Raw genomic sequence first — 14,707 nt, 5'->3', positions numbered from 1 at the left:
GGCAGAGACTTTATACTGAACTAGTTTTGTACTGTAACTGAACTTGTTATGCACTATTCATCACAAAAAAAAAGTTTTTCTGGAAACAATAATGAAATGTGGTTGCGTTATAGCTGTCTTTGTTGACTTTGTAGAACAATTTACTGACTCCCTTAAAAAATAAATATTCTCTCACTTCGTTCAATGTTGCAGCTTCCAGAAATGAAATTAATGAGACTACTTTATTGCCTTCATTGTTGACTTACACAAGTCAATTACTGTAGTTGTTCCTTCCAAAAAAAAATCTTCTCACCCATGCATGAGAGAGTGAGGCAAAAATTATGGCAGCCAACTGTAGCAATTTTTTATCATGCCAGTTACCATTCATTCAAGAAATATTTCATTATTTTTCATTTTACCCTTACATGCATACTGATGAGCCATTCACTCCTAACCGGGTCTAGCAATTTTTTTTCCTTGGTAATTGATTTCGTGTTTTATACAAATCTATTTTTCCTCATACCGAGTAAAATAGAAATATTACTTTGAAAAAACATTTTGTTTATTTTTTTTAGATAATATAATTATTGTTTTCAAAATTTACTTATTGGTTAAATATGCACTAATTTTGTTAATTATTGACATGCTTATAATTATGTAATCCTTAATTGGTAATAAATTCTAAAAAAATTAAAGAAGGGTCATGTCGGAGCAAAACAACTCCGTAACGAAATAAATCACTCAAGGAATGAATTTGGAAAAGAAAAGGAATAAATAAAACAAATCAATGTTAGTTCACCTCAATTTTGTGTTACTATAATTAGAATAAAATAACTATAATTGGGAATTTGAAAGGGAAAATAGGGGATTTTGACCTCAAAAACGATGCCCGCCCAGTGAAGCTCTATGGCCACGACGTGCATGTCGAAAAGAGTTTTTCGAATTAGGGTCATGGACACGATTCTAATAATCGTAGCCAAAGTTATGGCCAAATTACCAAAAAAAAAGTCCGAAAAAAGTAAAACAAAAAATATATACTATTTTTCTCCATGAACATATATATAGTATTTAGGTGTTTCCATTTTACCTTCAACTCCCTCCTACAATAACTGTTATACTAAGGGTTTAATGACCTTTTTGTATGTAGACAAAATATCTTTTCACATTGACAAAAAGTCAAAAATAGTGTGTTACCTAAAGGTTATGATTCATTCTCTTTTCAAAAATGAAAGTTACGAAAAAAAATAAAGAATATGTAAATACAAAACCTTCCGTTACCTAATTTCTCTTCATACCTCTCAATGATTTAATCATAGAAAAAAATTTGAAATCATTGGACGGATAATAATTTTTTTTTTTCAATTTAAAATTCCTTTTGTTTTATGATAAAACACAATTTTAAAAAGAAAAAGAAATTTAAAAATATGATAAAATATAATTTTATGATAAAACATAACATTAAAAAGAAAAACGTAATAAAATGTAATTTTATGACAAAACTTATCTTTAAAAAGAAAAACGTAATTATTTATAGTATGATGAAAAACAAATTTAAAAAAATATAATAAAACCAAAACAAACTAAACAAATGAGAGAAATGAATAGATATTTTGACACATTAATATTACCTAAAAATGACATAGCGAGTGCATTGCACAAGTGGAAAACTATATTAATAAAAAAAATTACTATAATTCATATATATATATAGACACACACACACACACACCACTTTGTGCATGGAGTGATTCCGACTCCGTGAATGTTGTGGAATGACTTCATGCACAAAATGTTTATCACTCCGTGTATGGAGTGAAATGCATGGAGTGATTTTTCACTCCATGCACTATATGTTTTTTTTAATTATAATAAATTTTTTATTAATATTTAATCTTAAAAAATTAAATATATCTAAATATTTACCTAAAAATGTTGAATTTAATATTTTTTAATCTATAAGTAACTTGTACAATTATAAGTTTTTTATTAGGTTTAAATAACTTGAAATTATTCTCTATATCTAAAATGTAAAACAATTACTTATAACTAAAAAGATCGCTTCAAGTTATTTAAAAGTAAAACGAATTTATAATTGTAAAAGCTATTTATAAGTAGAAAATATTAACTTAAAATTTTTTAAGTATAAATATTTAAATATATCTAGTTTTTTTAAATTAAATATTAATAAAAAAATTACACTATCAATAATGTAAAAAAGTTACTTATAAGTAAAAAACAACTTCAAGTTATTTAAAAGTAATAAAAAAAATATAATTGTAAAAGCTACTTATAGATAAAAAAATATTAACTTAACATTTTAAAGTAAATATTTAGATATATTTAATTTCTTTAAAATTAAATATTAATAAAAATATAACTATAAATAATAATAAAAAAAACTCATATATTAACACTCCGTACACGGAGTGAAACCACTCCATGCATGGAGTGAAAATTTCACTCCATGCATGAAGTGAAATTATATTTTTTATTATTTTTTATTTTTATAGTAATTTTTTATTAATATTTAATTTAAAAAAATTAAGTACATCTTAATATTTACTTAAAAATGTTGAAGTTAATATTTTTTTTTTTTTATCTATAAGTTACTTTTACAATTATAGTTTTTTTATTACTTTTAAATAATTTGAAGTGATTTTCTACTTATAAGTAATTTTTTACATTCTAGATAGTTTAATCTTTTTATTAATATTTAATTTTAAAAACTAAATATATTTAAATATTTATACTTTGAAACTTTTATTTTTTTACTTATAAATAGCTTCCCATATGTTATGGAGAGAATCTTCTTCATAACACAGAGAAAATTGGAGAGGTTTTTTTTTTTATTTTTCTTAATTCTTTTCTTTTTATGATTAAACTTAATTTTTTTCAATTTTATTTAAGCCCCTGTTTATTTTTCATTTTTTGTTCATTAAAATGAAAAATATGACCATTATCCATTATATCAAGCCACCATATTTAACTTTCTATATCTTATGTGGGGTCCATAACGACTATATTTTTAATTTTTATTTTTACATTAATGTGTACCAAACGGGGCCTAAATAATACTTATATATTCTTTATTTAGTTTTCATAACTTTCTTTTATTTAATTTTTTATTATTATATTTTTTTTGAAATTTGTTTTAAAATATCTTTTTTTCTGTAAAATAATTTTTTGTTCGATTTTAATTAAAAAAACTTTATAAAAACTTTATTTTTTAAATTTTTATCTGCAATTCTTTTTTAAGTCAAAATAAAGTAGTATAATGTTTAAAAAAAAAAAAAATTTGCAAATAGTACAAAACCAATTAGGGGTTCATTGGAATATTACTTTTTAAAGTAATTAAATGCTTAGATTTTTTTAGTGCCTTTTAGTTTTGGATCAAAGGCATTACATACATGTTTTTATGTAGAATAATGCTACTCTTACAATGTTGGGTTACAAAGTGAGGTAACAAAGTGACGTGTATGGTTGGGATTGAAAGGTGATGGACGGCTGTGATTAGATAATGGAAATAATTGGGTCAATTAGGCGCCAAAACCAGTCCATTATTCTTCAACATGAAATAAGGGAAGAACCACGCTACAACACCAGGTCTTTTATTCTTCAACATGAAATAAGGGAAGAACCACGCTACAGCACCAGGTCTGTAAAAGACCTGGTGCTGCACTTTATCTCACATTGGGGGTGGAGTGGGTATTTTGAGGGTATTATTTTAACACGGGGGCCCATCGAAGTGAGAGAAAATGAGAGAGAGACCCTCTACCAAGCCTGGTAGAGGAGGTTAATTCATAAGGGAAGAACCACGCTACAGCACCAGGTCTGTAAAAGACCTGGTGCTGCACTTCATCTCACATTGGGGGGTGGGGGTGGGTATTTTGGGAGTATTATTTTAACACGGGAGGCCCACCGAAGTGAGAGAAAATGAGAGAAAGACCCTCTACCAGGCCTGGTAGAGGAGGTTAATTCATAAGGGAAGAACCACGCTACAGCACCAGGTCTGTAAAAGACCTGGTGCTGCACTTCGTCTCACATTGGGGGGTGGGGGTGGGTATTTTGGGAGTATTATTTTAACACGGGAGGTCCACCGAAGTGAGAGAAAATGAAAGAGAGATCCTCTACTAGGCCTTTTACAGGCTTGGTAGAGGAGGTTAATTCATAAGGGAAGAACCACGCTACAGCACCAGGTCTGTAAAAGACCTAGTGCTGCACTTCATCTCACATTGGGGGGTGGGGGTGGGTATTTTGGGGGTATTACTTTAACACTAGGGGCCCACTGAAGTGAGAGAAAATGAGAGAGAGGCCCTCTACCAGGCCTGGTAGAGGAGGTTAATTCATAAGGGAAGAACCACGCTACAGCACCAGGTCCGTAAAAGACCTGGTGCTGCACTTCATCTCACATTGGGGGGTGGGGTGGGTATTTTGGGGGTATTATTTTAACACGGGGGCCCACCGAAGTGAGAGAAAATGGGAGAGAGACCCTCTAGCAGGCCTTTTAGGGGAAAGAGAAAGCGTGAAAACCATTTCCACGTGAATTCGACTCCGATGTCCATCTCCGCAGTGGTGCTGCTCCAGAAATTGTGCAGATCCGGGCTATGGAGTAGAGGTAATTCTTGTTCTTAAATATCCGCCGAAAAGCTGAATATAGCGCGGCTCGGTTTATAATTTCAATTTTAAGCGAGACAAACCCGAATAGTCCATTTTCTGTTCTTGCTTATGCAAAATATACTTGCTCTAAAATCCTCCAATTCTAATTTTTGAAATCGTGCATCTCCGGCAAGGGTACAGCTTCGGCAGTAGCGCAGCTCTTTCAGCTGAGCAGAGCCGACAGTGAGCCCAGCAATATTGGTGGTCATCGTCCACAAGTATGTTCCATTTACAAACGTGGATGGTAAAACACGTTTTTATTTTTGGAAATGCAAAGTTCCAACAGCTTATTTTCCCTGTTACAAATGGAATGCTCTGGCAGCATTCCATTTACAATACGTACGTTTCTATTTTTTGGAATATTTGCGAACTGATTTGAGGTCATTTCTCATCGGCGTTGGCCGCCCCACGAGGCCAGTTTAGGCCACGTTTGGTTATACTTGAAAGATGCTTTAAATTAACTTTATTTGGCGAAGTTTTGAGTTGTTAAGGGTGTCGAGTTCTGATTAATTTGGGGAAAAGATATGCATGTTGGTGTTCACAATCATGAGTGTGTTAATCTTAAGTGATGATTCAATGAACACATAAACCATTTTGATGAACACCTAGAGCATCTTACTCACCTTCAGTATGTTTGAGATTCATTCGTTGTTTTTCTTGAGCTAGAATCTGTTGAAGCTAGTTTATTTGACATGTTGTTCCCTTTAGCTACAAAAGTAATACTCAGTTGTTGTTTCTGTTGGAATAATTGGTCGTTCGAATAAAGTTCGGTTTGTTGTTTTTTAAATGATGTGGTTTTTTTGGTTTTCTGATATGGGTTTCTTGATTGATTGCTTGTCATTTGGTATTAAAACTCTATTTGGCAGGGTAAATTGGTTGCCACAAGAGGGAAGGGAACATTGAGCTAACGCCGGAGGGAAGAAAATCAAATACAAATCAGGCCTACGCTTATGATTGCAAGAGCATCGCCGACAAGGATATCAGAATATGGCCCAGCAGCTACTTTGGTCGATGAGTTGCAACACATTGATGAGGCTGAAACAGCCAGTTGCCTGCGGTCTTCATGCAGTGGGAAACAGCCAGAGTAGTTTAGTGTTGGAGTGAGATCTCCACGGTGGCCTTTTTGTCAATGGAGTCTATATGTTTTGTTAAATTGTTTTTTTGATTTCCTTCTAATATTGTTAAACATATGGCTGACTTTTCCGCTATCATTGGCTATGGTAATTTTTAAAATATGCATGGTTCATGAGCTGATGTTTATAGTGCTCGATTTCTGTCATAGCAAATGTAGGCTGACTTGTAATTACTTTGTTTAAATTGGTGAAATTAGGCTTGCAAATGATACTCGGGTCTGTATGAGTTGAAACACACAGGTAATGAACAAAAATGAAGTGCTGGTATGGTGGTGTTCGACCGCCTTTTGATGTTACTGGTTCTTGGATATTATGTCATAGATTTTGATCTCTTTTGCCGAAGGAACTTATCCAATTCACAGATTCCTGGGAAGGCAGAGGCTTCTATTATTCTGCACTATAATGTTAGGCTATGTGTATTTTCTTTCACTAGTATTTCAAGAATGCATTTACCCATTCAAAAGTGTATATAAGTAATAACAAACTAAGCTTAATACGCGTTAAACATCTTTCTTATCCTGTAAGTGCTTCAAACATCTTTCTTACCCAGTTAGTGCAAAACACTACATCAACAAATATTGAACATAATTTGACTACCATGGATTTGAGCAGTTTAAAACCCATACAGTGTCTCTCCTCATAAAAAAGAATAGAAACGAATTGAATTTGTTGAAAGGCATAATACAATTCATAGTTAAAATTGCTGGTGTATATCCAAACTGATGTCGAACGGCAAGCTTCATTTAACATATTCATTTTCTTTATTTACAGCTAAAGCCTAAATGTGCCCATGCCAACTGCAGGAACGTAATTATGTAAACAAACTCCAACTAACAATACACAAGTGGCTAACGGAACCAAAGTGTGATGAGGACATCCTTTATAGTTGGACTTTTATTATTGTTTCAGTATTTTAGTTGGACTTTTATTATTGTTTCAATTGGACTTTTATTTAAGTTTACGTATTTTAATTAGGACTTGAATAATGGGCTTGGCCCTATATTTCTAGGTTTTCATTATTTAAACCTATCATTGGTTTGTAATTTCTCAGTTGATGAATTTTGATTAAATTATAACGTTGGCTTCAGCCGTTTGCCTCTTTGCTCACTGTCTCTGTTCTCCTTCCTCTCTCCCTTTCTACCATCTCTTCTTGTTTTAGCTGTTGAATCATTCACCCTACATCAAGTTGGTATCAGAGCGAAACTTGGGTAAAACTTCGTCTACAAAATCAATTTATACACACAAGTCATTCTGCAGCAACTCTCGTCATTTTTTTCACTCAAGCACAGTATTCCACTGCCAACAAACTAACACACTGCCATAAACCAAATATTAACCAAACCAAATCCACAACGCGACCAAACCTCCATTCAGCCGAACCCCCAACCCAATCTCCATTCAATCGAATTCTCAGCCGCCGCCGACCGTGACCCAAGCCTCCTATCCCACTACAACCCAATTCAAACTGCCGCAACACAGGGAACGACTTGTTTCATTGCAGAAGTCAACCGCCACCACAGCTTCACATTCTCTGTCGCCAGAATTCTAACAGCAAGAGGGGCAGAAGTGCAAAAACAGAAAACACACCACCCAAGCCAGCCGCCCGTCGGGAGTTCATCAATCTTTCAACCGTCGACTGCTAGTAAGCCGGCAACCCAAGTAATTGAGACTCTCCTTCGAGCCAGCTAGCATCCCACAGCACCGCGACTCCCACAGCACCGCCAGACAGTGGATCCAGAGGCCGTGCAGTGGATATATCAATGGGCGGGTTTCTTTGTATAAATCGGGTTTGGGCTTGGTTTATTGGTATCACTTGGGTTTGGGCTTAATTGGTTTATTAATTATTAATTGGGTTATTAATTAAGTGGGTTGGGTATTAGTCATCCATTGGGTTTTGGGTTAATTGGTTTAATAATTAAATGGGTTGGGTTATTAGTTATCAAGATTTTGAGTGTAATTGAGGCCCACATTTGTGAAATGGGCTCATTTATTATTTTATTATTCTGATTTTGTATTATTAAAAAAAAAAAGAGTCAAAAAAAAAAAAAGTCAAAAAAAAAAAAAAAAAAAAAAAAAAAAAAAAAAAAAAAAGAAAAAAAAAAAAAAAAAAAAAAAAAAAAAAGGTAACACTTGTCAATTGGCCAAACAGAAGAAGCAGAACACAGGCCTATACACTCCTCTTCCCGTTCCCAATTGTCCTTGGCAAGACGTTAGTATGGATTTTGTGCTAGGACTGCCACGCACCCCAAAGAAGCATGATTCTATTTTCGTGGTTGTCGATCGTTTCTCGAAAATGGCTCACTTTATCCCCTGTAGCAAAACATCGGATGCGTCCAAGGTTGCCATGTTATTCTTTAATGAGATTGTCAAACTGTATGGGTTTCGCAAGACCATCGTGTCCGATAGGGACGTTCGCTTCACTAGCCATTTTTGGAGGACTTTGTGGCACAAGATGGGTACCAAATTGAAATTTTCTACAGCCTACCACCCTCAAACTGACGGTCAGACCGAAGTTGTTAATCGGAGTCTTGGTAACTTATTACATTGCCTGGTCCGGGAGAACCTTCGAAATTGGGATTTAATCCTTCCTGTCGCTCAAATCGCGTATAATAGCTCCGTAAATCGTTCATTAGGTATGAGTCCATTTGAAACCGTTCACGGATACAAGCCTAGGAAACCATTAGATCTCATCCCTATGTCCCCACAGGCTAGAGTGTCAGTATCAGCCGAAGCATTTGCACAGCACCTTCGTGATTTGCACATTGAGATCAATAAACAACTTGAAGCTAGTAATGCAAATTATAAACTACAAGCTGATTTACATAAACGACATATTGAGTTTAATGTTGGGAATTACGTTATGGTTCGCATTAGGCCAGAGCGGCGTCTACATGGACCCGCCTCCAAATTGCAAGCTCGTAGTGCTGGTCCTTTTAAAATTTTAAAGCAAGTTGGTCCAAATGCATATATTGTTGACATTCCATCCCACATTGGTTACCACCATACTTTCAATGTTGAAGACCTTGTAGCTTATAAAGGCCATTTCATTCCTTCAGATGATCCCCTGTTACCTCCTTTTGTGGACCTTGATCCTAATTCTTTGGCCCCCTCTAACCCACTACCACCTCTCACAGCACACACAGATAAAATTGATGCTATTTTAGATGAAGAAACTGTGTTAACTAGTGATGGAGAGGTTCAGCGCTTCCTTGTTCGTTGGGTTGGTCGACCAGATTCTGATTGTGCATGGATCTCCAGGGAGACACTACAGTTTTTGGATCCAGATTTGCTAGAGCTTTATCGGAGTCAGCAGGATCTTCCTTGGTCCAGATCGCCTCCCGTCCACCCAAGGGGAGTTGATGAGGACACCAGATTCAGACCGCCACTGACGCATTTCTACAGACGCCGGAAGACACTTGCCCAACCACTCAGCTTATGGTTGGGAGATTGACGAGAGTCTACGGTGTTATATCCACTCGACAGGGTCGAGTTTTCTCCCACCTCGGGAGAGTTGATGAGGACATCCTTTATAGTTGGACTTTTATTATTGTTTCAGTATTTTAGTTGGACTTTTATTATTGTTTCAGTTGGACTTTTATTTAAGTTTACGTATTTTAATTAGGACTTGAATAATGGGCTTGGCCCTATATTTCTAGGTTTTCATTATTTAAACCTATCATTGGTTTGTAATTTCTCAGTTGATGAATTTTGATTAAATTATAACGTTGGCTTCAGCCGTTTGCCTCTCTGCTCACTGTCTCTGTTCTCCTTCCTCTCTCCCTTTCTACCATCTCTTCTTGTTTTAGCTGTTGAATCATTCACCCTACATCAAAGTGACATACTAAAATGAAACTAGGTAAGCTCTTGCATCATTAACTTACTCAAAGGTTAACATCATTACAAATAAAGGTACATAAAACCTTGCATAAATACATACATCAACTTCAATCTAAAAGAAAGTTTACAAACAAAGCAAAATACTAAGCCAAAATAATTCATGGAGATTTTCCCTTTTGGTTTCCTTCATCCTTGGCATCTCCTTTACCCTTGCGGAACATAATGTTCATAGTTATCTCGACGTTTCTCTTTTCTGTGATTTGAGCACATTTCTCTAACATACTTGATAGATCATTGCCTTCACTTGATTCGCCTCTAGATTTGTCTTTTATCTTTCTAGTCAAAATGACCGCAGCCTTTAGTACAGCAAACGAAGTTCCTTCCTAGCATTCAGTCGTAAAAGTGAACATGAAATGATCAATAATTTAAGCATAAACAAGAATAAATTGTACTGAGATGTCTATAAAGCATAAAAATGATATATAAACACACACACAATGATTATTAAAGTCTAGAAGAAATTGTACTGAGATGATCAAATGGAAATAAAGAGTAAAAGCACTTGATGGATTAAAGAAATGCATTCAAAATTATACAAGCAATCCACATATATATTGGTGTTAAAAAATCTTGCATAGAATTTAATAATAGTTCCTTTTGTTCTTGGCATTGGGGAAATGAAACAAAATTCCATAAACTTGACATACATGCCTTTAGACTAGTGAGATAGAGCATTAACTAACACCAGACATTTGCATAAACTAGTAAGGTGTTACATATCAAAAAACTGCAATTAAAGACAAATAAGGTTCCATTTCTAATTCACAGTCTGTCGAACCATGGAACTGTCAACAATGGTAGGAGAACAGCGTACGACAGATCCAAATTTCTCAACAACCAAGTCAAAACTCAACCCCAGTGAAGAATCCAAATTGAAAGCACCAAAAATTTGAGAACCCAATTTGCATTTCACAATATTTCCCTAGAAATCACGTGTCCACCCCTTTTGCATATCAATAAATGCATAAACAAAAATATCACAGATTCACAGCAGCATGACCTAACAATTGTTCGAGCACCCGCATTATTTTACCATGGAAATGATCATCTCACCAATATTCACCCCCCACAAACGCAAACGCAATCGTAAACCTCAATCCACACAGTGTAAGTTCCATACCATGCACCATAAGTTGAGCAATTTACAAACAACCGAACTCATAAAAGAAAATCCGACTCAAATTCAGTCATTGTATATAGATTTGCAGCAAATAAACAAACATCATGTAAACCATTGCACACAAATTAAACTGATTTGATTGGAACGCGATAACACCTCGGATTGTTTAAGAACCGGAGTATAAATTTGCTGTGATAGAATTAGCCAAACAACGTCGCACGTGAGGGTTTTTAAAAGGGTGGAAATAGGGACTGATTGATGGCGGTGGGGCTGTAATTTCTCAGTGGACGGACGGTTGTTGAAAAAGAAAAGGGCACAAAAGGAAAATTAAATTAAAAGCGTGACGCTGGAGGTGGGGAGTCGTCGGAGATGCAGTACGCCGGAGGTGCGGGACCCCGAAGTGCGAGACGCTGGCGATGAGGGGTTGGGACTGTGCGAGTTCCTGTTGGGGGAAAATCCAATGGAAAGAGAGAGAGAGAGAAGGTGGAAGGTAATGGAAGAGAGAGAGACTGCGATTTGAATTTCAAATTTAATTTTTTAGACTTTTTTTTAATTTTAAAAGAGGCCACGTCAGTTGGTAACCCAACTTTGTCATTCCACTTGAGTGTTGTAGCATTATTCTTTTATGTATTACTTTTTTTTTTTTTTTTTTTTAACGAGGTGTCCCAACTTGCGCCAGACTATATCCTCGTCCCTGAACCTCCGGCCCCTCAGCTGCTCAGGGAGGTAAATCGCAGGATGTGCCCTTGTTGGTTCCCAGGTTCCCACATGGCTTTTACTCCTTCCCCAAAATGAGCCTCCTCCATGGTGATTAATCCACCAATAATTCCTCCTTTATTGGATCAAATGTTCCCACCAGGAATCGAACTCCCCACGCTTGGTTTCAGAGCCCCCCAATGTGATTGTTCCGCCAACTTGGATGTGCCCTGGGGGGCTTCTTTTATGTATTACTATTTTGTCGTTAAAGGGTGCACAATATCACTCGTGAAATCGAATAATTTATAGAATATAACTCTGTTTTTGTGATACTAAGTGGTTCTTCATGGAACGTTGGATTTGTATTCCAATTTGATTACCAACAATTCTTATAGTTGTTGGATAGGATCCAATATAGACAGAAAAAAATTTCATCGTTAGTGACTTGTTTAATTTTAGTTATTATATAATTTCTGATTATAATAATCTTTATAATTGTCTAATTTGATACTCTATTCGCTTGTTTTTGTTTACAGTTTATGTTCATTTCGTTCATGGTGTTAAAGACGGCCTTCAAAGTCAAGAGACTGATCAGAACGTCTACTAAAGCTCTTCACGTCACTACTACCAAGTAAGTCACCTTTTGATGAAGGTATCAAGTCTAATAACATACTTCTCTTAACATGCAAATATACTTAATATGGTATGTTACATAGAAAAATGAAGTTAGAGTGTGCAAATTTTTGACACTGTAATTATGTGTTGTTTTTTAATATATTTATAGCATAGGTTGGTTTATCAATTACTTGGTATATAAGTTATTGCTATTTAATTGTGCAAATTTATCATTCATACCGTAATATTTTGACACACTAATATTACCTTAAAAATAATACACAGGCAAAAATCTAGTGTGTGTGTGTGTATATATATATCAATTTGTAATAAAAAATTTATAAAAGAATAGATCAATTTGTAATTTAGTTTTTTTATATTGGTTGGTTGTTTAATTTTGATAACTTTCTATAGATCAACTTGTAATTAATTACTTTCTATAGGTTTATACATATTAGTAATATTGGACATCAGAATTTTTTATTTTCATCAAAAAGTACTGAAATTGTTATACCTCCCCCAGCCAAACCCATGTAACTCACGTGACCCATATGGATGGACCCTTGCATGCGAACCCACATGACTGAACCTCACACAAAAGCCTCAATGAGTGGAGGCGAAGCCAGGGAAAGAATCTGGTAGGAAATCTTGTAGTCAAATATATGGACATGATTGATATGACAACTCTCTGCCACTGTCATCACAATCAACCTGTTTAGTCAAGTCTACTGTCACAAGCTAAAATTTATGGATGACAAAATGGTATTGGCATCTAGTTCCCATGATTGATTGATGTTCACATGGATGGGGTCACGTGTCTTTTCATCCGATGATCCTTACTCATTCTCTTATACTATAAAAGCTTACACTTAATGTCATTCCAAGATAATGCAAGTTTATACTTCCATATTATAACTTCGTCTTCTTTAGATTATTCCCAAAGCCGACCCCCTTATTTTGGAGGCTCACGTTCAAAGTTTCCCCACACCCACATATTTGTTATCTCGTAACTGACTTGATCGTCGGAGTACACGCAGCCGGCTCCACCCCTATCGGAGAAAGCCATGTGCAACTAACGATTTGTCCTAATGTGTAGGAATAAAGTTTACACGGACGTGAGAGACTTTAAGATCTGTTGACAAAGAGTACATTTTTTGAGGTCAAGAGAAATGTTATAATTTTTGTGGTATTTTTGGATATTTATTTCTCTAATTGAGATGGCTTATATTTTTTATATTCTTTTAAGAAATACTTTTATTCATGTGAGAATTTTATTTTTACGTTTCCATTTGATCATTAAAGTAGCAATATGAAATAGTATTACATTTAAAAATAAATAAATAATTAAATAAAAGCATGCATATATTGACTTAATTAAATTATTAATCACTAACATTTATACTTGATTACTACTTGTTCACCAAAAAATAAAAGATCACTGAATGTTCACCCAAATATTTAAACTGTATACATCCATCACCCTTTTCACTTTCGTCTATCCAGTTGGGCATAAAACTCCGAGCGTTCTATGGAAATCTAATATGACAGTAGACGCCTTTAATTGTGGACAAAAAAGACAAAAATGTTGTTGATGGACTTGCACTCCCTTTAATTATTGAAATAATGATTTCTCCTCCTCAAAAACAAAAACCAAAGACCCTCATTAGATTCACATAACATCAATTGAAAATCACCTCCGAATTCATATGAATCCTAGGATTCACTTCTTCATCGACATCCCAGAGGTTTGGTTTGAACAATGTTTGTGTCATTATGGGGGACCTACCTCTTCATCCATAATACAAGTGGTGTCAATGAGTCAAGTCGGCTGACGAGTCGAAATTCAAGGTCGAACTTGGCTCAAGTATAATGCTTCGAACTTTTTGCGAGCTCGAGCCTAGCGCAGCTTTGCCTGGTCAAAAAAATTAGGCTCGGCCTGAACTTTTGGCTCGGGGCCTTATCAAGGCGAGCTATGCTCGACCTTTTTTTCCCCCCTTGAAAAATGCATCTGCTGCCATTTTTTGAAGGCAGCCTACTGCCTAAAACAAGTAGCAACACGCTGTCCTTTAACCCCATTTTTTTTAAAAGGCCTGTGAGCCCGAGCCGATGAGCCACATCGGTCGGCTCAAGCTTTTTTTCCGAGCAGAGCCACGGGCAGCCCCCAACCGACGAGCCCAGTTGCAATCTCTAGTACAAGGTACCTATTAATGGAAATGCTACGGCTCTATTAAACGAGAGTCCTGCTGATTTGGATTTGCAATGTTATTGGACTTTTTGTGTTTAATGGATTTGGTTATTAATCAAAACGAAATCTATTTCACAAATTTCAGTGTTATAGTGATTTCTTCGAGAATACATAGTTAAAAAGTTGAGAAAAATTTTGAGTTTATATGTAAAATATTTTATTGTATAGATATGTAGTTAAATCCAAATTTATAATAAGCAATATAAGACTATTTCAAAGTTTAGTAGCCGAAGGTCAACGTTTTTTAAAGTTTAGTGGTTATAACTCGATCACCTCAAAGTCTATTGAGCAATAGAAAATATTTTTTAAAGTTTAATAGTCAAAATTAGACCATCTCAAAGTTTAATAGGGTGATGGGGCGTCACG

The sequence above is a fragment of the Olea europaea genome, chromosome 15, assembly GCF_002742605.1.
Source record: "Olea europaea var. sylvestris chromosome 15, O_europaea_v1, whole genome shotgun sequence".
NCBI lineage: Eukaryota > Viridiplantae > Streptophyta > Magnoliopsida > Lamiales > Oleaceae > Olea > Olea europaea.
The sequence above is the reverse complement of the archived record's forward strand: the minus strand, read 5'-3'. Positions refer to the sequence as shown.